General features: G+C 41.1%; 1 long non-coding RNA gene across 1 annotated transcript; it reads right to left on the bottom strand.

Moving 5' to 3' along the window:
• Window positions 1–268: 268 nt before the first annotated feature.
• On the bottom strand, window positions 269–3,847 carry LOC116422819. Its single transcript, XR_004233354.1, has 2 exons — window positions 1,232–3,847; window positions 269–931 (listed from the first exon to the last, which is right to left on the bottom strand). It is a non-coding gene; the product is annotated as an uncharacterized LOC116422819 (long non-coding RNA).
• Between the last annotated feature and the right edge of the window lie 20,442 nt (window positions 3,848–24,289).

The raw sequence follows: 24,289 nt of genomic DNA, 5'->3' as shown, positions 1-24,289 counted from the left end.
CTCTCTCTCTTTCAATTTCCCTCCTTCCTCCCTCATCTTTTACCAAAGGGATCAACTAAGGCAACATGCAGTTTCTATATGATAGAGTGGGAGGAAGGAGGAAAAACTTCTACAATTTATTTTAAAACCAACAACAGGGCAAGGAACAACTAATTTTATTTAATTTTTTCTAATAAATATTCATTGGTATGTTTTGTTTTTACATTACCTATATTTCCCACTACATCCCACCCTACATTCTCTCTCAGAGAACTTTTCTTTATTACAAAGAATAAAAAAGTGAAAAATGATTCATCACAACCAAATAATATCTCCAAAAAAAGTCTGATGCTATATACAGTGTTCCACATATAGTCCCCACACCTCTGCAAAGAAATAGAGGAAGGTATCTTCTCATGGGATATCTGCTTTTCATCTTTGTCTGAGACACCCAAATGTATTAACTTTGATACTTCCATGTGATGCTCCCTTCCCCAGTGCAGGTCATTGATTTACATCCTCCTCACCTGTGAATTTTATCTATGTCCACTACATGGAAGATCTACTCAGCATATTGGAGGCCTCTGGATTTTGCAGTAATTCTTGGGTATTCGTGCAGCACTCGGGTGGTTCAACAGTTATCCAATTCCAATCTAGTCCAACCCCACAAACATCATTAAGCCCAACCTGTGTTAGGTACCAAGGATACAGAGACAAACTGGAAATCACTCTCTGCTTTGGAGAAACGCCTGTTTCTGCTGGAAAGCTACAAAATGTGAACAACTAAATAAATAAATACCTGATCATTTGAAGGGGGTTCAGGGGCCCCAAACCACTAGGGGAATCAGGAATTGCTTCCTGGAGGAAGTTGCAGATGGCCTGAATCTTGCCACAATTTAGGCAATGGAAATGAAAAGAGTATATTCCAGGAATCGAGACAGCTACGCAAAGGCTAAAAGGTGGGAGATGAATGAATAAGGCATTTATTAAGCATTTGCAAGCAAGCACTGAAGACAAACAGAAAAGTGAAGTGTTCTGTTCTATCAAGTATCTCTAGCTCTAATGTGGCAAATAACACATCTGGAAGGTTTCAGCTTCCAGTCAGATGGAAATATTCCATACCTTAGGGTATAGCAGCAAAGCAGATGGTAACACTTCATTTTTTAAAAAATTTATATATTTGTGTTTATTTTGCTATTTCTTAATTACTTATAAAAATTTTTAACATTTGCTTTTTAAATTTTTGAATTACCAACTCTCCATTCCTCCCATCTTTCCCCAGCTTCTTGAGAAGGCAGGCAATAACGATATTCATTATACATGTGAAGTCATGCAAAACATTTCCATATTAGCCTTGCTGCAAAAGAAAAAACACACACACGAAGAAAAATAAGGTAGTTAAAAAGGGTGTTTCAATCTGCATTCAGAGTTCGTCACTTCTCTCTCTCTCTCTCTCAATCTCTCCAGATGTGGAGAATATTTTTTACACGGGTTCTTTGGAATTGTCTTGGATCATTGTTTTGATCAGAGCAGCTGTCTTTTACAGTTGATCATTGATCCAATGTACAATGTTCTGGTTCTGCTCACTTCACTTTGCATCAGTTAATCTATTTTCCTGGGTTTCTCTGAACTCATCTCCCTCAACATACAATAGTATTCCATCACAATAATATACCACAGTTGGTTCAGCAATTCCCCTAATTGATGGGAACCCTATCAATTTCTGATTCTTTGCCACCTCAAAAAGAGCTGCCATTAATATTTTTGAACACATGGGTTCTTTTCCATTTTCTTTGATCTCCTTGGGATGGTAAGGCCTCTTCTTTTAAACACTTTTCTGCTGCTAAAATCTCATCCACTTGTGGTGTTAAACCATTTGAGACGGCCAAGATTTTGGTGGCAAGAACTTTCTTTGCTGACTCTTCAGTAGTTGGGGGTGAAGTACATCCACAATGTGCCCTATGGCTTCGGGGACTGAGCTGGAAGGATTTCTATTACCCAGGCTCTCTCCATTACCATTTGAGGGGAGATGGTTATCAAGCTCAATGATGGTTTGATCTCCCTGCCTCCTGTCTCTCTCTCAGGGTACCTACTGTAGCTTAACTCTGTAGATAGCAGGTGCTAGACCCCTTAGCAGCCTAATTCGATCAAAAGGCTCAATTAAAAATTCAATCCCTCCCTTTCTGGTCATGTACATCCTCAATACTGCTTTTTGGGCCATGTCTCATGTGCCAGATGGTACAGTTTGCTTATACCTACTCATGACTCTTGAGGGTCTGTCTCCCTTACACATAACAATTCACTGGGTAAAATTTAGTGAAGGAAAAAAAAGGAAAGAAAACTTTTTTAAATTTCTTGTTTTTCTATTATTAGTAAATGTTGGAGGGGAAGGGGGAAAAGCCACACTGACATGAAGCTGAAATTCATGTGAGACAAGACTCCACTTCAGCTAGAAAGGAGGCTCACAATGTCTTACTCATGCTGGGACCAGAATGAACCCTTTTCCTCCCTGGAAGATCAAGGTGATTGCTTCATGTCTGGGAGTTTCTGGATTGACAAGAGCATACTAAGACATAAAAAAGCCACGGCTGAGGGACAAGGAGGTGGTTCCCCAGTTGCTGAGGGAAAGCTCAAGACTCATATAGCTATCCCATTGACTCCCAAAACAAGCAATAGAGAGAGACAGCATGGTTAAGTGTCAACTTTCAAATCAGGAAAATCTGAGTCCGAATCCTGTCCTAAATACTTATTAGGATATGATCTTGGGTAAGTAATTTACCAGATGATTTTATCATTAATATGATCAGTAATACCTGCAATATGAGAAAATTCTATAAACCCTAGGGAAATGTTTTTTAGAAATAGAAGTCAGTAAACTAAACAAGTCTGGATTTGGAATCAGAAGGACCGGATTTGAATAAAAAGTCTGTTTTTTAACTGTCTCCACAGCTTTAAACAAGTCTCTGTGAGTCTCAGTTTCTTTATCAAAACAATATATAAACTGCAAAGAAGGTACCTGGAGGTGGTCATTTAACTGGGGAGTTCTATGGCATAGAAATCACAAGTCCCTCATCAGTAACACAGGGTTGGACTAGAGAGTCCCTAAGCTCCCATTCAATTATAAATCCATAATCTGCAGGTATTATGTAAATGTGCCTTAATGGCTTAAAAACTGACCTCTGAATCTGACCTGAGTTGGTTCTTACTTCTAAAGCATCCTGACTGTGTATCTCTGGACAAAATCACCTAATTTCCCAGTACCCTAGACTCCTCTCTAAACTATAAGTTATTGACGATGGCCTTAGTTTCTATGTGCCAGGTACACAGTAAGAGCTTAATAGATGCTTTCCCAAGCTAGTTTTGGAACAACATGCTAGAATTTCCCCATTAAGCCAACAAGTCCAGAATTGACTTGCACGGTAAGTACTCTGTGTGAGAAGTCACCCTAAGAATGGACAGAGGGCAATATCTGGAGCCCCAAAGTCTGAGATTTAGTGCCTTCAGGGAGTCAGGAGGTCTAATCTCTTAACTACTCCAAGAAATTCTATTAACAACCCTAGAAATTGCCAGTGAGTGAATGGAAGTACAACTCAGCCCAATTTATTGCAAATATTTTTTGACCTTTTAGGTGTTAGTCACTGTGCTGAGGACCAGGGATACAAAGACAAGATGGAGCAGCCCCTGTCTTCAAGGAGCTTGCCGGGGAGACAAGAAGTACTGGGAAATAGGAGGCGGACCTGGGGTTTCATTGTCAAATAGAATTCCTTAGTGAGGCAGCCCCCTCTCCCCAAGAGGTAGAGTTTAGTCCAAGGGTCTTCAAACTATGGGCCAGATGCGGCAGATTTGGACGTTTATCCCCCTCACCCAGGGCTATGAAGTTTCTTTATTTAAAGGCCCACAAAACAAAGTTTTTGTTTTTACTATGGTCTGGCCCTCAAACAGTCTGAGGGACAGTGAACTGGCCCCCTATTTTAAAAGTTTGAGGACCCCTGGAGACTTTCTGGTTCAATTGTGTCTGACTCAATCTTATTTGGGTTTTCCCAGCAAAGATAATGGAGGATTTGCCATCTCCTCCTCCAGGTCATTTTCTGTATGAGGAAACTGAGGCAAACAGAGTGAGTGACTTGTACAGGGTCACACAGATAATAACTTTCTGAGGTCAGATATAAGTTTGGGAATATATATGTCTCCCTAATGTCAGGCTCAGCACTCTATAGACTTAAAGGTCTAATGCCCTTGTTTAAGGCTTTGAGAATTGCCTGCCAGTTCTATCCATAACATTACATATAGAAGGAGAGAGGGAGAAAGGAGGAGGAGGAAGAGGAGAAGAAGAAGAAAAAGTAGAAGGAAGAAGAAGAGGAGGAAGAGGAGGGGAGGAGGAGGAGGAAAAGGAGCAGGGGGAAGAACAGGAGGGGAGGAGGAGGAGGAGGGGAGGAGGAAGAGGAGGAAAAGGAGGAACAGGAAGAGGAGGAGGAAGAGGAGGAGGAGAAGAAGAAGAAGAAGAAGAAGAAGAAGAAGAAGAAGAAGAAGAAGAAGAAGAAGAAGAAGAAGAAGAAGAAGAAGAAGAAGAAGAGTATGAGGAGAGGCAGAGAGGCATATACAAAACACAAACAAACACAAGATGACACTGAAGGGGCCGGCTTGGCCCCGGGACTTCCCTGCTCAGAGGAAAGCCAGCTCCTGAACGCCCTTCTCCTGAGCCCCAAGTGCGCAGAGAGCCCCGTGCCAGAGACTTCTAGGCCCCGAGCACTATTTCTTGAGTCAGTGTAGACAGGGATAAGTTCTTGTTAATGTTTCACCTCTGACCCTGAGTAGGGACCCCCCGGAGGAGGTGTCCCTGCTAGACAGGCCGCTTTCTCCCTCCTCCTGCTCTTCTCAGCCCCACCCGACACCACCAGTGCCCTCCAGAGTGGTTCAGCCCAGTCCGAGGGCCTTTTTAGAGCCCTCCGGCCCCCAGCCCGACCCGCGGTCGCCTTCTTCCCGGGTCCCGCCTCCGGTTTTGGGCATGGCTCGCCTGCAGGAGGCGGGAAGGCCAGTCAGTCATTAAGCACCTACTATGTGCCAGTCCTTGTGCTAAGTGCTGGGGACACAGAAAGGCAAAAGACAGTTCTTGCTCCCTGTCTAATGGGCGAACCTCATGCAGACAACTAACAGACAGAATAAACGGAGACACTGATTGGAGAGAAGGCTGAAGGAGCAGAGACCAGGAGGGAGCAGATTGAAGACATGGAGTCAGAGAAGATGCTCTGAGCCGGAGATGGAACTCCTTGGTTACAGCCAGGGGCCGGTCATGTTGCCGGTACCCAGGGGAGAGGAAGGTGTAAGGAGACTGGGAAGGTTGGGGAAAGGGAGAGGCAAGGCTATGAGGGCTTTGAAAAACAGTGTCCTGGAGGTAATAGGGAGCCACTGAGGGTTGTTGAATGGGAGTGGTTTGGAAAGTCAGACGGTTTTTGGGGGTTGGACCAGGCCCGTCCCTTCCCCCACCAATGAGCCTCACAGCTGGTCAACTGGTGTCAGCGTTGGGATTCTTTCCTGACTTTCAAGAACAACACTCTGTCCACTAAAAGGAACTTCGGAGACCATCTGGTCCAATCCACGTTTGAAGAAGAATTCTCTCTACAGTTTTTCCTGGGAAGATTTCTGATTGGGAGGAAGACACACCATCCCTAGACAGTTGACTTTTCTGGGGATAGGTGTGATTCCGAGGGAGTTCTTCCCATCTTTTATCAAATCTAAATCTCTCTGCAGCTATTACTCTTCCTTTTGCTTCCAGGACTATATAAAATAGTCTGATCTCACATTTCAGCCCTTCAGATACTTGGAGAGAGTTATCACATTCATATCATAACTTTGGAGAGAGTTATCCTCTCTCTCTCTCTCTCTCTCTCTCTCTCTCTTTCCTCTCTCTCTCTCTCTCTCTCTCTCTCTCTCTCTCTCTCTCCTCTGTCTCTCTCCTCCCTCTCTCTCTCTCTCTCTCTCTCTGTCTCTGTCTCTCTCTCTTTCTCTGTCTCTCTGTCTCTGTCTCTCTCTGTCTCTGTCTCTGTCTCTTTCTCAGTCAATTGAGGCTAAGTAACTTGCCCAGGGTCACACAGCTAGTAAGTGTTTGAGACTAGAGTTGAATCCAAGTCCTTCTGCCTCCAGGACCATTGCTCTATACACTTTTCCACCCAACTGCTTCCATCCACCATTCTTTCAACAAATCCAAACATGAGCTCCAGACCCTTCACCACTCTGATCAATATCCTTTCCCTTCCTGAAGCATGGAACTTAGTACCCCAGACGTGCTTATACCAGGGCAGAAGGGCTCTCACCACCCTGGTGCTGGACCCAAAAATTCTGGATAGAGCCCAGGAGCCATTAAATTCACTTTGAGGTTTTGGCTCTTGTATCACACTCCTGACTCACATTGAGTTTGCAGACCTAAGAATCTTTGGTCTTTTTCAAAAACGTTGTGAGCTAGTCCCTCTTTCCCTGTACTTGGAAAATGGATTTTTAAAAACCTATGCAAAACTTCACATTTATCTATATTATACTTCAATTTGTTAGATTTATCCCAGATGCTCTAATATTTTTGTATCCTGGTTTTCTCATCCATATATTAGCTCTATGTCCTAGCTTTGTGACAGATTTGAGAAATGTGCCAACCAATGCCATGGACAAAACTGATAGATAGTATAGGGCCGAAGATGAAGCACAAATCCCTTGGGCACATCACTGGAGACTATCTCTTTATATAGCACTCCCAGCCCCAACATCCTGTGTCCTAAGGGCCCTCTCAGTTCTGACCTCCTGGTTCTAAGGGCCCTCCCAGCTCTGACTTCCTGGGTTCTAAGGGTCCTCCCAGCTCTGACACCCTGGGTTCTAAGGGTCCTCCCAGCTCTGACACCCTGGGTTCTAAGGGCCCTCCCAGCTCTGACTTCCCGGGTTCTAAGGGCCCTCCCGGCTCTGACACCCTGTGTTCTAAGGGCCCTCCTGGCTCTGACATTCTGTTCTAAGACACAATCATCTCTCCTTCCTTCCAATTTCTCCCAAAACTTCTTTAATCAATCAACAAATGTTAATTAAGTGCCTGTTTCATGCCATACAACCTTGGAGATACAAGAGGCAGAAGGCAAGTCCTTCCTTCAAGGAGCTTGCAGTCTAATGAGGAAGACAGCATACAAACACCTCCACAAACAATCCCTATGCAGGATAAATAGGAAATCACATCAACTGAGGGAAGGCACCTGAATTCAGAGGAGTTGGGAAAGACTTCCTGTAGTCAGTGGGATTTTAGTTGGGACTTAAAGGAAGCCATTGTTTAATAGGCAGAGATAAAGAGGGATGCAATTTAGGCATGAGGGACAGTCAGAGAAAATCCCCTGATCTGAAGGATGGACTGTCTTCTTGGAACATCAGGTCAGTGTTACTGGGTGGAAGAGTACGTGGGGAGGACCATCATACTGGGAAAGGGAGCTAGGTTAGGAGGGCTTGGAGCACCACAGTATTTAGTATCATTGAAAATGGTCCTGGAGGTTCTGGGGAGCCCTTTGGGGGGAGTGGGGAGCTGACTCCTGTTAGTGACTAAATGGAGGGTGGACTGGAGAGACTTGAGGCAAGCAGTGCTCCTGCAGGTTATCACACTGGTCCAAGTGTGAGGGGATAGGGGGCTGCACCAGGGTGGGGGCCCTGTCACAGGACAGAGGGGTGGACTCAAAACTTGTTGCAAAGGTGAATTCCACAAGTCTGACAACAGCTTAGATATGGGGAGTGGGATTCAGGGTGGAGGATCCAGGACAACTCTTAGGTTGAGAGCCTGAGGGTCTCAGGCCATGATGGAGTGGTCTACAGTAACAGGGAAGGTAGGAGGGTGGGGAGGGCTTGGGAGGAAACACAGTGAGTTCTGTTCTGGACAAGTTGTGTTTAAGATGTCCACTGGAATCCAGTTAAAGATATCTGAAAGGCAGCTCTGGTTCTAATTTTCAACAATAGCAAAAATGCTCCTCCAACCCTCACAGATTTTCTTTTTCTCTTTTGAATAATTGGAGGATTGGGGGATGTGGGAATTGGTGGGTGGGAGAATCCTGTGGCTTCAACTTAATTAATTCAACATTTATTAAGTGCCTACTAGTTACCAGGAGCTGTGCTAAATTTCACTGGAGAGGATTTTTTCCCTGAGGCAACTGGAGTTAACTGATTTGCCCAGGGTCACACAGCTAGGAAGTGTTAAGTGTCAGAGGTCAAATTTGAACTCAGGTCCTCCTGACTTCAGAGCTGGTGCTCAGAGTGGATTTGTTTTGAGAAGAAATTCCCTTTCTCCATCCAAATCGATAACTCCTCTGCAATTTACAGCCTCGGTTTCCTGAGATGCTGAAAAGTAAAGTCACCTGGCCAGGTTCATATAACCAGACTGCCAGAGACAGGAATTAATCTGGCTTTCTTATCTCAAGGCTGCCTCTATCTCTGTGTCTCTGTTTCTTTCTCTCTGTTTCTCTGACTTTATCTCTCCCACCTATAGAGATAATGTATCTATAGGATTTAAAAGAAAATACAAATATTTAATGTGTGTTCTTTCTGCTTCCAGCTGTTTCTGGACTCCCTCCATCACTTCTATAATCATTCTGTCTCTTTCTCTGTCTCTGTTCCTCTCTCTGGTTCTGTTTGTCTCTATCTCTCTCTGTTTTTGTCTCTCTCTGTCTCTCTCTGTCTCTCTCTGTCTCTCTCTCTTTCTCTTCCCCCACCATATAGATATAATGCATTTATAGGATTTTACAAGAAAATACAACTATTCAATGTGTGTTCTTTCTGCTTCTGGATGTTTCTGGGTTCCCACCATCCCTTCCATCACCCAAAGTCCTCCATTTTGCTACAGCAATCATTTGAGAGCCATTTAACTTGGTAAATTAATCTATAGCATGAAAAAAATGACAAACACCACCACTAGGTGGGGATAAAGGCCTTTAGAGAGCCCAGGTAGTTCTTATGCCTCTTGTTTTCACTTCATAACAGCTGATGCTTATATGGAATTTTAAGGTTTATGTTATGGGCCGGAACTCTGAACTGAAGGATTCTTACAAGGTGCTAAGTCAGTGGAATTGATAGAGACAATGGTTATCTAATTTAGCCTGGTTCAGTATGATGGATTTAATCCTATAAGGAGATGTTAGGGGCCAGAACTTGGAACAAGGTACCAAGTGGAATTGAGGAGACAACGGTTAAATCTAGTTTAGCACTGATTTAATCCTACAACAAATAATGGTTTCCTAGTGATGTAATGACCGGTGTATACTCAGTGTGGGGCACATAAGCTAGGAGCCTCAGCCAGGGAGATTCAGAGACATTCGGGGAAATTCAGAAGCCAGAGAAGGAGGTGGGAGCTCAAGCTCTCGGAACCAAGGAGAGAGAAAGGCCTCCAGAAAACTAGCCGAGCCCCAAGTGAAGGAGATAGGACTTTGAAGGAGACATTAAAGGATTTGGGCTTTAACCCCTGGCTGCATTTGTGGTGATTACTGAACTGAAATGAAGGCTGCCTCCAGAGACCCCAAGGGAACCTCAACAGAGAACATTAAATTTTAGAGAGAATATTATAGGTTTATCAAATGCTTTGCATATATGATTTTATTTGATCCTAAGTGGGAATTCAATTCCCCTAACGGAGAATTGTAATCCCATTCATCAGAGCTTCCTCTGATTAAGTGATTCTCACCCCTCCCACTTTTGTCTTTAACATCATTAATAATTAGGGTTAGTAATAATCTTATGATATTGAATGGGACTCTGGGAGGAAAAGGGGAATGAATACTGGAGAAAACTGTGGTGATGTAACAAACAAAAACCTATTTTTAAAAATAACCGAGGAAATGTGGGATACCAGTACACAGATAGTTATCAGATATATGTAGTTTACTTCATTATAAGCAAAGAGTGAAAATTTGATTACTATTATGTGGTGATTTTCAGAGAGGACCCAGAATCTGAACCCAGAAAGAGAGTTATGAAAGGAGAGATTTCAAAACTATGTTGAAGAGAAATTGGAAACTCTCTCTGTATATTGCTGAGACAAGGAATATAGAAAACATTCTCTGTTCTCTTAATGACTTGTTAACAAGAAGCAGAGAGAATATATTCTTCCCTCTATTATGACTTTCTTTCAAGAAGAAAAGAAGAAATTTGTTGTTTAGAAGTAGAGGGAAAGAATCCAACAGAGAAAAAGAGTTGAAGAGGCTTTTGGCCACTGGAAGGTAAAAGTCATCATCACCTTTTCCTGTCCAACTGTAGGCATAAGTAGGTCTGAAGCTTGAAGTGATGGATACTACAGCTGCTATTGAGTAAGTCTGAGTGAGCAGAGGAATAGCTTGGAAATAGAGATCAGTGGATCAATTAGTTTAAGACAATATGCCGGATGGGACATTAGTCAAACACAGGATAAGTCAATTCAGCTTATAGGTGGAAGCATCTTTTCAACACAGAAACTATTTTTGTCAAAGGAACACTCATATACAGTTCCTAAGCCAGGGAGACCCTGAATTTACAACTCCAGAATAATGAGTGAATTATGGGTTTTGCTCACTCAGTGTGCTTTGCAGTCGAGCTTCTGTTAATATATGTCCACACTTCCCCATAGATATATTGGTTAGAAAATATGACACAAGTTTATAAAGACTAGAGAGAGAAAAAAAAAAGAAAAAAGTGAAAATTAGCATAGCAAGGAGGGTTCCCTGCTTTCTATGGAATTTGTAGATCTTAAGTGGAAAGGGTCTTAATCTTAAGTGAAACTTAAAAAGAACGTTGCTATGCATTCTAGTAACCCTGAGTTTTTCCTAAAATAGTAGAGACTGTCTAAATTGGTGCTGGGATAGATTGTACAGAACATATTTATCTAATTCATGGAGCCCCAACATCCACAAGTACAGCCAAACCAAATTAAAGTGTATTTGGGAAATATTTAACAAAATACATAAAAATACAACAAAATATAATATTAGTGTAGTTCTCTAAATCGATATGTAGCCCAAGGATTCCTATGTACAGTTTAGTGGTCCCTGTTTCTATTTCAATTTGACACCACTGGTGTAGACTCTGACATATTTATTATTTTTGCATTTATCTTAAATGATATTATCTGTGATGCTTTGTTTATTATTATTGCTTTTATTATATTATTAAGTAAATGGTTAGATTTAAGATCCAATGTGTTACATGCTAATGTGAAAACATGTTTAACATGATTGCGTATGTATAATCTAAAAAATTTAAAAATTAAAAAAATGAAGACATTACTCCATTATTACACTGAGTTTTATTATGTTAAGGTAGGTTTTAATTATAATGTGTTAGGGTTGTTATTAACCATTATCCAGGATGCCTTTGTGGGGGCTAAGCCCCTATCTGAGTCACTCTTGTTTCATAAATCTCTCATCGCTCCTGTGTAAGGAAAATAGATCATTGTCTCTGTTTTTCACTCCAAGGTGAAAATTTCCAATCTGATCAAATAAACAAATCTAATTAGCAAAAGAAAAAAAAAACCCAATGTGTCATCATTGTAAACAGCTGGATTTGTGTGAATAGAAGCATACCTGTAGGAGCTTGAGAGCTGTAACCATGAGCTGTTTGTGTCTGAATCTTCATGACCCTAATCGGATTTTTCTTGACAAAGATACCTGAGTGGTTTTTCATTTCCTTCTCCAGTTCATTTTGCAGATGAAAAAACTCAGACGAGCAAGGTTAAATGATTCGTCCAGAATCATAGAGCTAGCAAGTGTCTGAGTCCAGATTTGAACTCTGGAACATGAGTTTTCCCAATTCCAGGCCCAGTGAATTTAGGATTATCTCTAGCCACAGGGCCACCTAATTGCCCTTAATGATGAATATAGAGATATGTACAACAGAGTCAACCCATAACCCTGGGAAAGTTTAAGTGGCCATATGGTGGGTGGTGCTTCTTGGCTTGGAACCCAGACCCATCAGTGTGAGTGAGGATGGACTAGAATGAGTGAGTCAGCCCAGAGAATGAATGGTATGGACGGGGGGAGGAAGGACCCATGCATGTTAGGGCCAACTCTGTCATATTTTTTTTTATTATAATAACTTTTTATTGACAGAGCCCATGCCAGGATAATTTTTTACAACATTATCCCTTGCACTCACTTCTGTTCCGATTTTTCCCCTCACTCCCTCCACCTCCTCCCCTAGATGGCAAGCAGTCCTATACATGTTATAGTATATCCTAGATACAATATATGTGTGCAGAACCAAACCAACTCTGTCATATAAAAAGTCTGAGAGACATGGGTAATTAATCATCTTATTAATCATGCTAGCAATAACCAATAAAAGCGGTCACTGGCACTCTCAAATGCCAAAAGAACTCTCATGGAACCCACTCAAATGTTTATAAGCCCTTGGAGGAGGGGGTATTCCTGTAGGTGGTAATCGTATCTGATTGATTAACAAGTAATGAGAGAGAATAGATATTATGAGAAGTGCACCTGTTTTAATGAGGGGCTAGGGAATGTGACTTTGATCTCTCAGACCTGAAGGACTAGAACACAGTGGGCCAGATTTTACTCAAATTAGATTAAATTCTTTGTAAAGTTTTCACAGTTGGGTGAGGTCTCCCACCCAGATCAAAGGCATACATCCTGGAAATCTCTATGTACATATTTTGTTTTGTTTTGTTTTTTCCCAGTGAGCTGGCTTCTCTCCTGGGAACTGAATGTTATAGCCCCTGTTCCTTGCCTCCCACCTTTATTCTCTCTCTCTGTCTCTGTGTGTGTGTGTGTGTCTCTTTCTCTTTTTCTCTCTGTCTCTCTCTCTCTCTCTGTCTCTGTGTCTCTGTCTCTGTCTCTGTCTCTCTCTCTCCACCCTCTCCCTCCCTCCCTTCCTCTCTCTCCCTCTCCTCTCTCTCCCCATCTAGCCCTCTGTTGGGCCTATATATATATATATATATATATATATATATATATATTCCAGACTTGTAGTACTACCACCTTAGAGTGGTAGTACTCTTCCATTTTAGAGAGAATTTGGGGTTGTTAGGATCAATAGCGACCCTCCCCTGTTTAAGTTGCACCCCTCCACCTTAAGACCTCCATATAACCAGTCAAGGAATAAGTCCAAATTCCTTAATCTTTCTTCTTTTTTTCTCCATCTAAAAGACAATTCTTTCTCTCCTCGGATGCAATGGCCTTGCCTAGGTCCTGGTGGGACTCTTTTAAGATTCCCTGTAGCTCTGTATATGTATCTATGTACAAGGTCCTCCAGTGGGATGGCTTCTCTCCTGGGAACTGAATGGTTCTTTATAACCCCTGTTCCCCTCTCTTTTTCTCTTTTTTCCTCTCTCTTCAGTCATCTCTTTAAAAAACCAAGGCCATGGACATAGCTCAGGTGCTAGGACTAGAAAGATAAAGATGTAAAGCAGTCCCTTAAAATGTATATTCTAACAAGGGGAAATAACACATAGATATGATTAGCACCTGGGGGGTCAGACAAGGCTTTACACAGAAGCTGACAAATGATTTGAAACTAAGGATTCAAAGAGTCTAAGAGTAGGGAGACATCCAAGGTATGGGGGAGAGGGGCACAATGATATAGAAAGAAAGGGAGGAGGGCTGCATAGGAAGGATCCCAAGGCCATTTTGTGTGCGAGAAGGCTCGAAAGGTAAGCTGGGTCAGGTTGTAAAGAGCTAAAGGATGACGGCTGTGGGAGTAGAACATGAGAAGGGTTTGGGGAGATTTTGTGAAGGCAGAAATGACAAGATTTTGGTCACTGGCAGGAAGAGCGAGTGGTGGAGGGGGACACTTTGGCTAAAAGCCCAAGTGATTGGAAGGACAGCGGGCCCTTCAACAAGAACAGGGAAGTTTGGAAGAAGTGTGGATTTGGGGAGGAGAGATGGTTTTTAGCCATGTTGTCTTTGTGACTCCAATACAGTCTGAAACCTCCAATGAGCAGTTGGTGGTTCAGGACTCAGAAAGAAGCCAGCCTGAGAACCATCTGCTAAAAATGATGATTAAATCCATAGGAACTGACGAGGTCATTGAATGAGAAAAAGTAAAGCTAGAGGGCCCAGGACAGAGCCATGAGGGATACCCAGTCAGAAGATATGACATAAAGTTTCCAGCAAAGGAGATAGCGAAAGAGCAATCAGACAGGGAGGAGAACCACAACAGATTAGTGTCCCCCCAAAAAAACAACCCTGAAGGATTGAGTAGCCAGAGGAGAGGGAGGTCAGGCTGGAAAATGATCTCTAAGGTCCAGAGTGTTAGTGCTAGAAAGGCCTTCAAACATTTTAAAGATGAAAAAGGCTTTAGAACATAGAACATCAGCTGAAGCTGGCAGGGACCTTAGAACAGAAGATAGTCAGAGCTGGGAGGGCCCTTAGAACCCAGGATGTCAGAGATGGGAGGGCCCTTAGAACACAGTTTGTCAGAGCTAAAAAAAAAAAAATTGTTAGCCAAACCAGAAATCAGAGAAAGTATCCATAAAAGAATATATACCAGATAATACAGAGAGAAGAATCTCTCATATTGGGAGCTCAACTCAACGAAGAGAGGGTCCTAGATCTCAAGAAGGAGACATCCCCGGAAGTCTCTGGTGACTGGGTTTGGGGACAAAGGAGTGGAGACAGCCAGCTCTTTTCATGTCAGCTTCTACCCAGACTTTTAATCTTCCTTCAGCAGCCTGAAGTGACATCGGCAGGATCCACTTTCTGTCTCAAAGCTGCAGGCCAAAAGTACCCAAAGTGATGGCAAAGCCTGAGGAGGCTGAGGAGGCTGAAGAGGCTGGAGTTCTCTGCTCTCCCTCAGCCTCACTCTGGCATATGTTCAGGGCGCTGACCTCCCCCAGTGAGGAGAAAGTCTCGTGTCAATCGGCTTGGACACTCAGATTATAATTCTCAGGTTTATTTATCCAGCCCTAACCTCTCTCCTGGCCTTCAGTCTGAAATTTCCAACTTTCCCCTGATGATCTCAGGCTGGTTATCTCATAAGCATCAAGTTATTAAAATTAAACTTTAAAGTCCAAAACTCAACTCATTATCTTCTCTTTCCTCCCAAACCTTTTCCTCTTCCTAACTTCACTGTTATGGATGAAGATACTACAGTGCTATCTACTCCATTACCCAGGCTTACCACTTAGAGTTCATCTTTGATTTTTCACTCTCACTCACCGTGTCCAATATATTGCCAGGTTCTATTGATTTTACTTTCCCAACAGCTCTTGCATACACTCCCTTCCCTCTGTACTGTTGCTTCCCTTCATCTCTTCACACCTGTACTATGGACAAAGCCTTTGAATTGGTCTCTTCCTCAAGGATCTCTCCAGTCCAATCCATCCTCCATTTAGCTGTTGAATTAATCTTCCTGTAGCACAGAACAGGCTATGTCGCACATTCCCCCATTCCATTCAATAAATTCCCATTGGCTCCATATCACTGCCAAAATCAAAAATAAAATCCCATTTGACTTTTCATAACTCAGCTTCTTATACTATATATAGTATAGTATAGGATAGTACATATAGTATATAGAATATAGCATATATTCTATATATTACTTTCTTATACTTCTTGGAAATAACATTCTATTTCCCAATACTGCATGTTTTTGCTTGCTATTCCTCCTGCCTGTAACACTCTCCCTCCTCAACTCTACTCCCTATCTTTTTTGGCCTGTGACAAATTAAAACTCTACCCGTATTAAGTCTTTTCTAGTTACCCTTAAGCTAGGTGGTGCCACAGCAAAAGGATGTCAGATCTGGAGTCACCAAGACTCATCTTCCTGAGTTCAAATCCAGCTTCAGATACTTCCTAATGTGTGACCCTGCGTAAGCCTTTTTACTCTGTCTCAGTTTCCTCATCTGTAAAATGAGTTGGAGGAATGGCAAACCGTTCCAGTACTTCACCAGGAAAACCCCAAGTGGAATCATGAAGTTGAACATCATTGCAACAACTGAGGAGCAAGTCCCCCTTACTGTTGGTGCCTTCCCTCTGAGATTATCTTCAGTTTATCTTATGTCATCTTTATGCAGGGTGGTTTGCATGTTGACTCCTCTGAGACTGTAAGTTCCCTAAGGTCAGGGACTGTTTTTTACCTTTCTTTATATCTCTAGCACTTAGCACAGAACCTGGCACATCAAAGGTGTCTAGTGGATACTTCTTGGTTGGCTTGACTCCTTGTTTCAGTTCCTTCATTTGGTAGCAAATGTCTCTAGAAATAAATGACCCAAGACTCTTCCCTTGGAAGAAAAAAAGGTAACCCAAACAGAAGACATATGTTCTCAAAGGAGATTTTTTAAAAGATATTCTTGGGGCAGCTAAGTGTCACGGTGGATAGAACACTAGTCATGGAGTTAGGAGGACCTGAGTTCAAATAAGTGGTAGACACCTACCACTTATTAGTTATGTGACCCTGGACATGTTACAATTTCCCAAAAAAAAAAAAAGATATTCTTTTTCCTCACTAACAAAAGAAATGGAAAGCTGTGGACCTCCAAAGCTTCCCTAAGAAAGTGACAATTCCCAGACTGGATTAATATGGCAGTTCCAAAGATGGCTTCCCTTTTGGTGTAGAAGCCCCATCTCTGAAGCGTGTTGGAGAATCTCTCTTCTTTCCAATGATTCCAAAATGATGGATAATGAAAAGCAAGTTTTATCTCCTATCTAGTTTCCATGCAATGGGGAATGAGAAGATAAGACTGGAATGTTCCCTGATTGACTCTGGGTAACTAGCAAGGAGGGGTATAAAAATCTGAACATGGGTCTTCTTGGCTTCAAAGCTAGCAAGCAGCACTAGCTAGTATCTGAGATAGCACTTTAAGGTTTGCAAAGCAACTTTCAAATATTATTTCATTTGATTCTAGCAATCTTATTAATTTTGTTTTAGTTATTGCTTTACTTGTGAATCCAACTTTATTTAAATGCCTATAGAGAAACAGAGATTGGACCTGTCATTTCATGAACATGGAAAACTCTCAGAAAAGGCAATACTATTATACCCACCATATAGATGAGGAAACTGAGGCAAACAGCAATTGAGTGACTTGTCCAGGGTCCTACAGCTAGTAAGTGAGACCAGATTTGAACTGGGGTCATTCTTATTTGAGACACTGATTTCTACAATCGTTTCTCTATTCACTGTGCCAGTATGTTTCTTATTAAATGTGATGTGCACATATATGTTCTATAATAAGTAATATTGAATCATTTATATTGTTTTGGATGAGGAAGGAGAGCACTTGATGTCACGAAATTCTGAGAAGCAGTCATATTTTTATGCAATATAATAAAGAAAGGGGGTCTGCCTATTTGACTAAAAAATAAAGTACATTTGGTTAGGACTCGTGTATTATATTTATAATACTAGGCACATGGTAGGTAAGTAATAATGTCTCCCAAGGCATGGCAGTCATAGCTACCAGGACAGGGGGACCCTTGCAATATGGATTTTATTCAGAGCATATAGCACCATCTAGTGTCACCCTTTATTAATTTAGGAAAATTGGTGTCCCTGGATTTGTGATTTCTCATGTTTGTCTTTGGCCACTGCTACACAGATATTTTCTCATCCTGTGTCCTTTAAAAACAAATAAACAATACCGCAGATCCCAATAGAAGGAGGCAAGGACATTAGAAGCTGAGATCTAGCTTAATTTACATTCCTTTATAAAGCAAAAATCTCTGAGGAGGGGGACTTAGGGTGTGGTTCACTTCAACCTAATCAAAAGTAAATATCTTAACAGGAGGAATGTAAAGACCTTAAGGGAGTGGAAGTCCTCATTACATTTGGTTGCCATTTCTGTCATTATTTATGAATTCAACCCATGGATACAGCCCAGAGGTGGGCCAGCAAACCCCTCAGTGGGACGTGGATTCAACATTTAGGCACTGATCAGGGGTCTTCTTTCTGCTTTGAATCTGAAACTCCAGAGCCTTCTAGCTAACTGATAGGGGTTAGAGTCAGTAACTACCTACTGGTATTATATCCAGGGGTAAATCTGAAGCTGTACAGACCCAAACTGTGGGTCCAAGAAGACAGTAATCAAACCATATCTTAGATCAGATTACTTCAGGCACACTGAAAGTTTGCGGCTCCCTATTCTGAACCGCCGAGACACTTGAAGAACACTTAAAATACCCGATGCTTGAAGGATGATTCAGCAACAAGCTTTGAGGCAGGACTTTCAAGGCTGAAACACTCCTTCCCTAGGTGTGCATAGTCTAGCCCTAAAGCAAAATCACAATCAAGGAGAAAAGCTGGAAGAATGAATAAAGAGAAACCGATGTCTATGATAAAGATCCATAATGGAATGTGAGAATTTAAATTATCCCACCTACAATAAATGAGACTGAGACAGAGCTCTAAGTCAATGGCACTTTATTAGATTCATGGTCCCCTCCACTGAAGTGGACCTCAGAGCTTCCTTGTTATCTGAGATGTCCCCTCCTTCCAGGACCCTATTTTTATAGAGCTAGATGTCCAGTCATTCCGAAACAGCTATACCGAAAAAGGATAATTCCACTGATTAACTTGTGACGCATAAGCTAAAATAAGCAAAATAATACACCAACAGGGTCACAAGTTGGGCGAAATAAGAAATATCTCCACATAAGATGGACCGGTTTCTCCTTAGGTTAGGTACAAGGAAATGCTAAAAGTTATCACAGTTGGTGACCTAAGTGGTTGTAAGATGGCCATCTGCTCCTATTGGACAAGTCATTGGTTTGGAGGTCCAAAATTATTTTAAGGGACATTCCATGTAATTGTCATTTCTACCACATTAAACTTGGTCATCATGACAAGGAAAAACAAGGGTAGAGGACCTTTAGTTAACTTCCTATAGTTGAGCAAGTAAACTTAGAATCTGTAGCTCAAACACTAGGACCTTACATACAGAACTTGGATATAATTCTAACAAATTGATTAATATGGATTGGAATAGAGTAGGGCTCTAGAGAAACCCAATAGAAAACAGCTCCAAAATATCTACAAGTAATGTTTCAAAGGAAAACAAGATCAACAAGAATTCCTGGAAGAACTGAGACCATAGTTTTTTTTTTTTGTTTGTTTGTTTTTTTTGTTTTTTTGTTTGTTTTAACAATTTAAAATTATATTATAAATGAAACACTGATTATCCTCTAGGATTACCTTCTTCCTCTATGCTGTTTCACTTGGTGATCTATAAACTTTCATTGATTCAGTTACCATCTCTGTGCTGATGATTCTCAGATGTCTCTCCTCCCGTTCAGCCTCATATCTTCAACTGCTATTTGACAGCTCAAATAAGTTCTCTCTTATGCTTCTTAAATTCAACATGGTCGAAATTCAATTTATCACCTTTCCTCTCTTTTAAACTTCCCTGTTACTGTCCGGGGAACACTTTTCCTTTTGGTCATAACTAAGTTAGAAAATTAGATATTGTCCTTGATTTTTCCCTCTCTCTTACCCTCTCCTCATATCCAATCTATTGGCAATTCCTGCAAAGATTTTGCCTTATAACATCTCTTATATGTGTCCCTTTCCCTGTCACCGATGAAGTCCAGGGTATTCAGGTAGGCTTTAGCAAAGAAAACCTGATAGGATTATAATACTTCCAGAGACAAGTCAGGAAGAGATCGTCTCAGCCTTAAGTAGATCTTTTGTTCAAGTGGACTGTTCATTTTAGTCTCACTCCCGGTGGAGGTCTCTATTAACCCCACATTTACTTATCTAGCCAAGTTCCGCCAAACTCCTGAAGTTATATTTTCCTTATAAAAGGTCTCAAACTGTAAATCCTAGTTAGACTTCTTTAGAAATTTAAATATACTCGCCTGTGTTTCTCCTTGTTATGGTATCTTCGCTTTTAATGGGATCTTCCTCCTAGTTGATTGTAAATTCATTAGGGGACTTGCGTTTCCCCCTTTGTGAGACAGTCTCACAAAATGTCTAAGACTGCCTGCCATCTAGGGGAGGGGGTGGAGGGAGGGAAGGGAAAAACTGAAACAGAAGTGAGGGCAAAGGACAATGTTGTAAAAAATTACCCATGCATATGTTCTGTCAATAAAAAGCTATAATTTTTAAAAAGTATATGTTAAATATATTTGTACATATTTTTACAGTTCTCTTGTTGCACAAGAAAAATCAGATTTAGAGAAAAGGTAAAAATAACCTGGGAAGAAAAACAAAAATGCAAGCAAAGAACAACAGAAAGAGTGGAAATGCTATGAAAAACCCCTTTTTCTTACTAAAAACTGTTACATGTTTGGCCTGCTTTTAGCAGCATAATAAAGCTTTGCCCCTTGATTTGGAAGATGTCTAAGCCTATACCAGCCTTTAACCCTGATATACTTTTGGGGTATCCCCCCATACCCTATCAAATAGTGGCTAACCCCAACATTTTGGTGGCCAGGTATGGGGAGAGTCTAACCTCATTGGTAGCCTCAATACTACTCTCTTGGTGCAAGTCTTCAGCAACTCAAACCTAGATTATTATAATTAATCCTGACTTCCACTCAAGTGTCAAATTAATCTTTATAAAGCACAAGTTTTACCATCCCTCTCTCTGTCTCTGTCTCTCTCCCTCTGTCTTTCTGTCTCTGTCTGTCTCTGCCTCTGTTTCTGTCTGTCTGTCTCTTTCTGTCTCTCCCACTGTCTCTCTGTCTCTGTCTTTTTCTTTCTCTCTCTGTATCTCTGTCTCTCTCCCTGTCTCCTTCTCTTTCTCTGTCTCTGTCTCTTTCTTTCCTACGCACCATTCAATAAATCCCAGTGACTCCCTATCACCTCCAGTATCAAAAATAAAAAGCTCTTTTTCCAAGCCCTTCACAACCTGGCCCCTGACTACTCCTCTAGACTTCTTACCCCTTCCAGTGACCCTGGTCTCTGCTGCTCCTTGGATGAGGTACTCCATCTCCTGATACTGAGAATTTTCTCTAGCTGTCCCTTGTACCTGGAATTCTTTTCCTCTTCCTGGTTTCCTTGGCTTCCTCCAAATCCCAGCCAAAATCCCACCTTTTACAGGAAGTTCATCCTGAATTCCAGGCTGGATGTTGCAGCCAGCCAGCCCAACAGGAAAGCCTTGAGAAGCCATAATGTCTTGGACTTGGGCCCAGAAAAGATTGGGCTTGATATTTGGGGCTGTCCTCCATAGGAACTGAACTAAGCCATGAATCTAATTCTCTCCCACCCCTTGAGGTGGTAGGGGGGGTTTTGCCTCTCAGGTTTGGGGGGAAATAGGTTTGTATATTTGTGATTCTATCTATTGTTCAATTGTTATTTGGTAGTTTTCAATTGTTCCCAACTCTTGGTGATCTCATTTAGGATTTTCTTGGCAAAGATACTGGAGTGGTTTGCCATTTCCTTCTCTAATTCATTTTAGAGTTGAGCAAATCAAAGTAAATAGTGTTAAATGATTTGCCTAGAGTCACAAAGCTAGTAAGTAAATGAGGCCAGATCTTTCTGATTCCAAGCCTGGCACTCTATCCATTGCTCCACCCACCTGCTTATTATACCAGTTGGGAGAGTTAAGTTTGTATATCTGGGATATACCTTTTTTTTTCCCTGAGGCAATTGGGGTTAAGTGACTTGCCCAGGGTCACACAGCCAGAAAATGTTCAGGGCTGATGCTCTATCCACTGCACCACCTAGCTGCCCTAATCCTTTTTAAGTATTTTTTTGTAAAAGTCAATCCAACTTTTAGAGGTTGAATGGAACTGGAATGCAGGGGACTCTGCCCCTACATTTGAGAAAACATCATTGGTAGAGGATGGAGCTAATGGCAGAGACACTGAGTGCTCTAAATACCCTTAAATGTACTAGAGAATCCTGAGGAGGAATGAAGATGTAATGTCCCTAGTATTTAGGCAGTGAAAGGCAGGAGAGTCAATGCTATGGGTATTATCTGTCCCATATATAAGTGCTAATGGAAACAGGTTGTCCATCCAACTGTATGTCATAATTTGAATATTTCTCATCCACCTGTCTGTCTCTATGTGGATGGTCAAGTCAAATTACAGATCTCAGAGGTTCAGAAATGTTCTGGAGCTTGAAGCAGACAATACAATGTCAGCTAAAAACAGGAGCATTTTGAGGACCACACCACTCATGGGAAGTTTCTCTTGAATTTGAATTTTACATTGGCTCTCCTCCATCACATAGTGAACACCTTTGAGGAAAAAAATATTTGTTTTATATGTTATGAAACACCATGTGGTATATGGTCTCCCAAGAGTAGCACTGGACATCTCTAGACTCTTCTCTCTCCAGCCTTCTCAAAGGAGACTTTAATTGCTTCCAGAAGGGGAAGTCAGAAATGGAGGCCATAGTCCACTTTGTTTTCTTCAAAGGAAGGGGATACCAGATTAGAACTATATCTATCTATTCCCTTATTGTTAGTTTAAAGGATGTGATTTTCAAGTTCAAACTAACTTTGATCACTGTTTCATTAATGGTGGAAAGATTTCCCCACCACTCTCCAAGCTTTAGATCCAAGGCTTAATTGCCAGCTCCTCTTCCCAGAAATTGTTCCTTCAGCAATTGGAAGGGGAATTGGTCTCCTCTACCTTCCCTCTCCAAGCTGGAAACTGAGAGAATCCAAAGCAACTATAGGGCCTGAAGAAACTCAAAACTAACTCTGCCCTGCCCCTAATATAGGGCAAAGCATTAATCTCCCCCAAATGGGCCAGAGTTTCATACCTATGGTCTTTGAGACTGGGGCTACATATACTTTATCTGGTGCTTAAAATCAGAATGTCACTGAATAAGGTTCTCTCTGTTTTATCTTTCAAGGAATTTTAAGTGATTTAAGGATGAAGCACACCTCATTGGAGGAAAAGCTTTAAGACAGCATTTTGTTCTGCCTAATGAAATGCTTTTGGAAATATCAACAAACAATAAATAAATGGGATTTTGGCTTCTCTTCATCTTTCAGTTACTTTTGTAATTGTAAATATGTGGACTATTGCTTAAAAGTCTGCCTTTTCCCTGCCAATATCCTTAATTTAAGATGTCTTTCCAAGATTAGAAGGGAAGCAATAAACTGGGAAAATATTTTTACAGTCAAAGGTTCTGATAAAGGCCTCATTTCCAAAATATATAGAGAATTAACTCTAATTTATAAAAAATCAAGCCATTCTCCAATTGAAAAATGGTCAAAGGATATGAACAGACAATTCTCAGATGAAGAAATTGAAACTATTTCTAGTCATATGAAAAGATGCTCCAAGTCATTATTAATCAGAGAAATGCAAATTAAGACAACTCTAAGATACCACTACACACCCTGTCAGATTGGCTAAGATGACAAGAAAAATAATGATGATTGTTGGAGGGGATGTGGGAAAACTGGGACATTGATTCATTGTTGGTGGAGTTGTGAACGAATCCAACCATTTTGGAGAGTAGTTTGGAACTATGCTCAAAAAGTTATCAAACTGTGCATACCCTTTGATCCAGCAGTGTTACTACTGGGATTATATCCCAAAGAGATTATAAAGAAGGGAAAGGGACCTGTATGTGCACGAATGTTTGTGGCAGCCCTTTTTGTAGTGGCTAGAAACTGGAAACTGAATGGATGTCCATCAGTTGGAGAATGGCTGAATAAATTGTGGTATATGAATATTATGGAATATTACTGTTCTGTAAGAAATGACCAACAGGATGATTTCAGAAAGGCCTGGAGAGACTTACACGAACTGATGCTGAGTGAAATGAGCAGGACCAGGAGATCATTATATACTTCAACAACAATACTATATGATGACCAGTTCTGATGGACCAGGCCATCCTCACAGCAGATCAACCAAATCATTTCTAATGGAGCAGTAATGAACTGAACTAGCTATACCAGAAAAGAACTCTGGAGATGACTAAAAACCATTACATTGAATTCCCAATCCCTATATTTATGCACACCTGCATTTTATTTCCTTCACAAGCTAATTGTACAATAATTCAGAGTCTGATTCTTTTTTACAGCAAAATAACGTTTTGGTCATGTATACTTATTGTGTATCTAATTTATATTTTAATATATTTAACATCTACTGGTCATCCTGCCATCTAGGGGAGGGGGTGGGGGGGTAAGAGGTGAAATTGGAACAAGAGGTTTGGCAATTGTTAATGCTGTAAAGTTACCCATGTATATATCCTGTAAATAAAAGGCTATTAAATTTAAAAAAAAAAAAATTTAAGATGTCTTTCTCTCCTTTCCCACAACTCCTACTTCCCTGTAAAGGCAAGCAATTTGATTTCATTTATACATGTGAAGTCATATAAAACATATTTCCATATTAGTCATATTGCCAAAAACACACTAAAAAAAAAACAATAAAAATAAAGAAAAAATTAAAAGTATGCTTCA

Source organism: Sarcophilus harrisii, chromosome 3 (genome assembly GCF_902635505.1).
Source record: "Sarcophilus harrisii chromosome 3, mSarHar1.11, whole genome shotgun sequence".
NCBI classification, from domain to species: domain Eukaryota; kingdom Metazoa; phylum Chordata; class Mammalia; order Dasyuromorphia; family Dasyuridae; genus Sarcophilus; species Sarcophilus harrisii.
Note: the sequence above shows the minus strand (reverse complement) of the source record. Positions and strands in the feature narration are given on the sequence as shown.